A 7,086-nucleotide genomic window follows, 5' to 3' on the forward strand; every position below is an offset into this window, starting at 1 on the left:
TTTTCCACTTTCATGTTATTTAGGCATAACTAGGAGTTTAAGATACAGGTGCTCCTTGACTTACAATAGGGTTATATCCGAATTACATCTCCAAGTTTCCCTTAACAGAAATTATTGTTAGTCAAAAATGCATTTAATACACTTTATCTACCAAACATCATAACTTAGCCTAACTATGGTAAAGGTGCACAGGACCCAATATCCAAAAGACACTGGTAACACAGTATACTGTAGAGTATCAGTTGCTTACTCTTGTAATTGCCTGGTCAGCTGTGAACTATGACTCACTGCTGCTGCCCAGCATCACCAGAGAGAATTATACTATATATCACTAATGGGAAAATATCAAAATTTGAAATTCAAAGTGCAGTTTCTACTGAATGTGTATTGCTTTTTCACCACCACAAAGTGAAAAAATCTTAAGTTGAACCATCTTAAGTCAGGGACTGTCTGTATATAACTTTGGTTGTTATTTAGAATTGAAGCTTGAGTAAATTTTCCTAAGTCAATGTAGCAATATTTATTTGTAAGTTTGATATTCCAGAGACAACATGAAGGCCAACTTCAAGCACGAAAATTTAAATAGTCTAAAGTCATTGAAACTTTACTAAACTTAAAGCCCAATTAGCAGGCCAACTTCTTTCTCTTCTACTCATGTAAAATGGCTATCACTAGAGACACAAAGACATTCTTAATTTTCCAGACTAATTTTTTCTATCCTAATTCTATGAGACATTGCTTCTACACCTTATACTGTCTACCATCTTGATTTCTGTCACATTGTGTGCTATTTGTTTTCCTTTCACCTCTTAGCCTCTTATTATTCTTGAGTTGTCCCATCAACCTTCATGGGAGTTGATAACTTCCAAATTTATCATTCCAGCTCAGAAACATTAGCCTGAGTTTCAGAATCACATCCAATGACATACTACATATTTTCACCTGGATATTGCACAAGAATATTAACTTCTGTTCACCAAGTTGAACTTCACCTCCCACTCACAAGCAAGTTGCCTCCCAGAGTTGCTCTCAGGGGATGGCAATTGTCATGTGCCCAGTGTCCCAAGTTAGAAACTTGATATCAATTTAAATAGTACACTTCTTTCTAAGGCCATGCATTCAATTTAAGCCAAAACTCTCAAAATTAAATATACTTGATGAGCAATAGCATTTATGCACACTATTCAAATGTTATAGGTAAGTGTATTTCAAAGGGATGTCTATATATATGCACAATACACGAGAGGACTCTCTGTGAGAGAAAGATCAACTCTGAATCTTACTTAATGGCCCTGTTATTTATTTTACTTCTAATTCAACAGTAGAAAACTTAGCAACAATGCCTATCAACATACAGTAGTTCATAGGTATTAGTCTACCTTCAGTTATCCTCATAGAAAGGCCCATCGATTTGCAGAGAGAAACACATAAGTTATTTAAACCTGAAAAATAGATAAATGTGAATACAAATATAGAATATATAAAAGATGAAATGAGCTGGGACAATGTATCCTGAAGAACATATGGTTGTTGGAGGGAAGAAAATGATTAAATAACCATCCTCAAAGAAGAGTCCATAATAGGAAGTTTCTATATAAACCTTCCCAGAGTGCTAAGAAAGAGAAATTTAAACTAGGTGATGAACAGACTGTTTTTCTCTTCCAAGCCCAGAGCCTTTGGCTAACTGGACATTTCCTATTCTTCAGTGTTTTTGTTTGTTTGTTTGTTTTTTGGTCTGAGGAAAACCAAACATTAGTAAGATGCTTCTAAACTACTTACTCCTCTTAAAGCAAAGACTCAAATGTTCTTTAAACTCGTTCTTATACACTCCATAATTTTACAATATCCCATTTTCCTTAGACTTTCAATTAATAAATGGAAGTGTGTAATTGTTATTTTTTCTATGCCAATAAATTATCCCCTGATATTGTCTGTGTGCTACAGAATTGCACAATAGTACCAGCTGACTACTGCAGAAATATTCCAAAGAACCCAAATATTAAACCCTGTTAATTTCAATAACAGTTGAACTGTCCCCTTGGAAGCTCAGCAAAATTAAACAAGAAAAAATTAACCATCACTCTGTCATATGTTTTATATGGTTTCCAATTATTTTAAATGCTTACTATTCTGGACACATAGGAGATTCTAAGACAAGCCAGAGCTGAACACCTGCACTGTGTGTAAGATTTACTCTATGAAGTTAAACAATTGGGAGGAAGAGACCTCCCAATGTCTTTCCTTGTCTATTTTGGCTAACTGCTTGAATGGGCAAAATTAAGTAATCTGAAACACTGACTGTCCCAGAGAGAAAGTTATTGCATTCTAGAAAACTCCTTGAAATGTCTTCATCATTTCCCAACCAATTTTCTTTACAGCTGTGAGAGCTAATGTCAGCATAATTCTGGATCACCTCTCTGTCCAAAATCATCTTTGTAATCAGAAATGGTTGACCTTAAATGCATATACATAAACAACCTACTACAAAATTAGTGTCAATGTGATGTCCTCAGGTAAGTGCACGAAGGCAAAAATTAGGGAGCCCGAGAACCAGAGTAGAAAAAATCAGGTAGTTAATGTGTGACTGGGTCAAGTGGAGGAAAAGGAAAGTTATAAAATATGTATTGCTCCTTTCTTTAAGGTCAAAATATAATTAGCATTTGAAAAGATGTGAAAATGCATTACCAAAATGACCACACTAACCAAAATTGTGCTATTTAATGTCAACAGACTTCAGAGTGCTAATAAAATTAAGAGCACCTTCTGTTTGACAACTTGCCATTTGGAGCATTCCAGCACAACAATGCCTAGGTAGAACCTGAGGCCACTTCTCAGGAAGCCTATTTGAGAGATGTACTTAGGGGCTTTCATTAATTTCTGAAAATTTTTAAAACCTCTTGAAAAATAAAGTTGCATGACTTAATTACTAATTGAGGAAGGTGATATCATAGAGTGCTGCTGAGCTCGCTAGCAGCCGGAGATCCTCTTCCCAGAGAGTCGAGTGTAACTGAATTGCAATAACCAGTACCTGAAATCAGAGTTGGGAAGATAACATTTCCCTATACCACAGTGGACTGAGAGAAACTTTGGTCTTTGGAAGGAAAAATGCTTTATACTAACACTTATTATATTTTCTCATGTCTTTTCTACAAAGAGATAAATACAAACCCATGCACACATTTTACTTGACTAATCTAGGAAAGCATTTATTTCTGAAGGAAGGTGAAATGATTAAAGCAGTTCTGGGATTGTAGCCATTTTACATGTATTGGTTTATTGATCCTTATTGTCTTATTAAATTATAAACACAATTTAAAATAATTACATGAAAAACAAAGTTGCTTTGCTACCTGTGTTGAGTGTAAAGATTATTATTCTCTAGAACACAATTTACACAATGATACTTTCCGACACTGAAGACCTCCCCATGACTACATGGCTTTCTATAGGATGGCAAATGACTTTTTTTCTGTTAAATTTCCTCCTTCATCCCTCTCCATAAGAGAATAGGAAACACAGGAAGCTCCTGGTGCAGAACCTCAACCCCTACTTCACAGATGTGAAATGCCCAAGATGCTGTAAAATCACCACCATCTTTAACCATGTACAAATGATAGTTTTGTGTGCTGATGGCTCCACTGTCCTCTGTAAGCCTCCAGGAGGAAAAACAGGGTTCACAGAAGAATGCTCCTTTAGAAGGAAACAACACTAAAAGTACCCTGAATCAAGATAAATGGGGAACCATTCCAGTAAACGTATTTTGGATCCATTCTGTTAAAAAAATCTTAATGATAATCATCAGAACTTGGAGTATGATTGAAACAGAAACACTACATACAAAATCTGTCTGAAAAAAGTTCAAGCAATGTTAATATAATGAGAATGGTTTGTGTGACATGGATGTAACCTGGCAGCCAAGGAAAGTGGACTGTAATGCATATGTGTGAACAATTATGACTTCACTGTGGGGGCAGTGGATGCTGCCATCAAGTAAGCATGTGTACTGTGTTGCCATCCCATTCAAAGTGACTGAACAAGTAGAGCAACCAATATGCATCAAATTTTATATTAAGCTTGAACATTCTTCTGCAGAAACTATTTGGATGATTCAGGAATCCACAGCTATGGGCAAATGGTGATTGGCAGCTTCATCACAATGTACCCACTCATGCATCGCATCTTCTGCAGAGCTTTTTTGTGAAACATCAAATCACCATGGTGACTCAGCTCCCCTATAGCCCATATTTTGGCACCCTGTGACTTCTGGCTTTTCCCAAAACTAAAATTACCTTTGAAAGGGAGGAGATTTCATACCATTGATGAGATTCTGGAAAAAACAACAGAGTAGCTAAGGCTACTGGGAGAACTCTGTGAGATCCCAAAGTACATACTCTGAAGGGGGATGGGACATCACTGTCTATGTACAGTGTGTTTTATATCTTGTATCTTCTTCAATAAATGCCTATTTTTCATATTACATGACTTCATACTTTTTGGACAGACCTCATCTCTCATATATATGCATGCAAATATGTTTTTCAATCAGGGAGAGTGTAGGAAATATTCGCTCTCTGTAAATAGTGTTAGGATTTAATTTGCATATGATTATTATTCAATCAGCCATTCATTCAACACATAGTTTTTGAGAACATACTTCTATTTGAGGTACTGACATTGTCTAGAAAAAAGAAAGTGATGCACTGTGTTTCATATTTACTAGATGATACAAACATGTCGTACTTGACCCTCATATTTTACTAATTTAATGTTATTACTATTTCGTGGAAAAATGAAAAGTGATTCAAGTTAACCTACTTAAGGTCAGGGAGTTGGAAAATGATGAAAGCAGAACTTGAATTCAGGTCTGTCTGACATCTAAGCAACACAGTTTCTCTAAGGAACTCACTGCCCCTCCAACCTCCACCCAATGATGTGAGTGGGTATCAAAGTCCAGTGAATCAGACTGAAAAGTATCAAATTTTTTGCCCTGGCTGGTGTAGCTCAGTGGATTGGCACGGGCCTGTGAAGCAAAGGGTCACTGGTTCGGTTCCCAGTCAGGGCACATGCCTGAGTTGAGGGCCAGGTCCTCATTGGGGGACACATGAGAGGCAACCACACATTGATGTTTCTCTCTCACTCTTTCTCCTTCCCTTCCCCTCTCTCTAAAAAACGAACAAATAAATAAAATATTTTTTAAAAGAGGAGCTTCCTATTCAGTGTTTTTAAAAAAAATAATTTTTATACACTCATTCTAGCATTCTTAGGGAAAGCCCACCGGACATGGGCTCATTTGAAATATATCAACTTAACTATCACTATGCCCTCTATAAGCCTTCACTTGTGAAACGTATTTGTTTTTCTGATGAAGTATTTTCTTTTTCTTTGCTATTTATTTGATTTTTGTTTATGATTTTATTTATTCATTTACTTATTAACTTAACTAAATCCCTTATTTCACAAGAGATTTGACCCAATAACTGTACTGTGTACTTGCATATCTATATGCATACCTCTACATATGTATATTTATATATTTTTGACAATATCAAGTAAATATCACACACAGCTAATCCTTTAAAAATACACACAACTTATTTGTGCTTGTGAGATTGTAAAACAAGATGAAAGAATAACCATTACTTGTATAGCCCTTGAGTCCTTGGTAAAATTTTAACACTGACTCCTAAGAAAATCAGTCTAAGTTATCTTGAAGTTAATTTACTTGCCTCAAGGTATCAGCCTACTTGTTAAAATCCCTAAGGAAATAGAAAATTCTGTTGCCCTCAGAGAACACAAGCAAAATGTTTGCCACAAAGGCATGGAAGTTAAGAAATAAGGATATGAAGCTGAATGTAGAATATAGAATTTTCACATGAGCATTTTTGATAGTCTAAGAAAATCAGATACCTCACTCATTTGTGTCAAACTGGACAATTCTCTAAATTCTTAGCTTATCTTTTTAGATATGAGTCATTTGGTCAGGAAGATCAAGAAATTTTGCTGAATAAACAATCTTGGGGGCTTGAGAGCAAAAGTACTTCAAAATAGGTAGCCAGGTAACCAACTGTGAACAGGTCAGTATGGTGGTTTTAAATCATTTTTTCAATTTGTTTTGAAAATTCATTTCTCCCATCAAAGTACCAAGTCTAATGCTTCTGCTCTTGAATATGGCCAACCTCAGTGATTCATTTTTAATTAATTAAACACAGATATAACCTGCATGACTTTAGAGGTTAGGCTGGAAAAGGCAGGGCAACATGGCTTCTACCCAGATCTCCCTCTTAAAATATGAATCCCTTGGCCAAGCCACCCTGTATTAAGGATATTCAGCTGCCACAGAAGGCCATGTGTAAGTGTTAGAGCCACAGTCAAAGCTGAATTGCCAGCTAACAGCCAGCATCCATATACAGCTAGCTCCTTTGAACATTTCAACTGAGTCCAAGGGAACAGAGATGAGCTATCATCATGAGTCTTGCTCAGATTTCTGATTCGGTAAATGAAATGTGTTGTTGTTTGTTTAGCCACTGAGTATTGGGATGATATGTTACAAATAAATAGATGAATAAATGATGAAATCAAAGACACTTTTCCCAAAACCTCTCAAATAAGTTCATATAGGTGACTGCCTCTGTGACTTGTGGATGCTGTGTATTCAGCAGTTGGATGCTTTTGCAGGATCCTAAGGTCAAAATACATAAATTTAATCTTTATTTGTTAACAAAGATACTTGATTTGTATTTGAGTTGGGTCCATCTCTACCCACTTCTGTGAACACATCTTCTAGTTCCTGGATGGCCAGGGGTGTGTGGTAATAGACAACACCTGTAGCACATACCAGGAATGTAACACTTGAGGGAATTGACAGTTTTTTAAGCATGATGTTTTGCAGCTTCTTTCCCAACACCTGGAATAGGACCTGACATACTGCAAATCCTGAGGTTCTGGTTTGCAATTTTGAACGAACATTGAAATCACCTGTGGAGTCTAAAAACATGGATGCTTGAGTCCCTCCCTCAGAATTAATTTAATTGGTCCAGGATGTGATGTTGCATGGGGACTTCTAAAGGCTCCACTGAGGATTTCAGT

General features: G+C 36.3%; 1 pseudogene; it reads left to right on the forward strand.

Annotated features, from left to right (window-relative positions):
* Positions 1–3,397: 3,397 nt before the first annotated feature.
* LOC118997167 (40S ribosomal protein S27-like) lies at positions 3,398–3,712 on the forward strand (annotated as a pseudogene).
* Positions 3,713–7,086: the final 3,374 nt, after the last annotated feature.

The sequence above is a fragment of the Sturnira hondurensis genome, unplaced genomic scaffold (genome assembly GCF_014824575.4).
Source record: "Sturnira hondurensis isolate 20B ecotype Veracruz unplaced genomic scaffold, ASM1482457v3 Scaffold0012533, whole genome shotgun sequence".
Taxonomy (NCBI): domain Eukaryota; kingdom Metazoa; phylum Chordata; class Mammalia; order Chiroptera; family Phyllostomidae; genus Sturnira; species Sturnira hondurensis.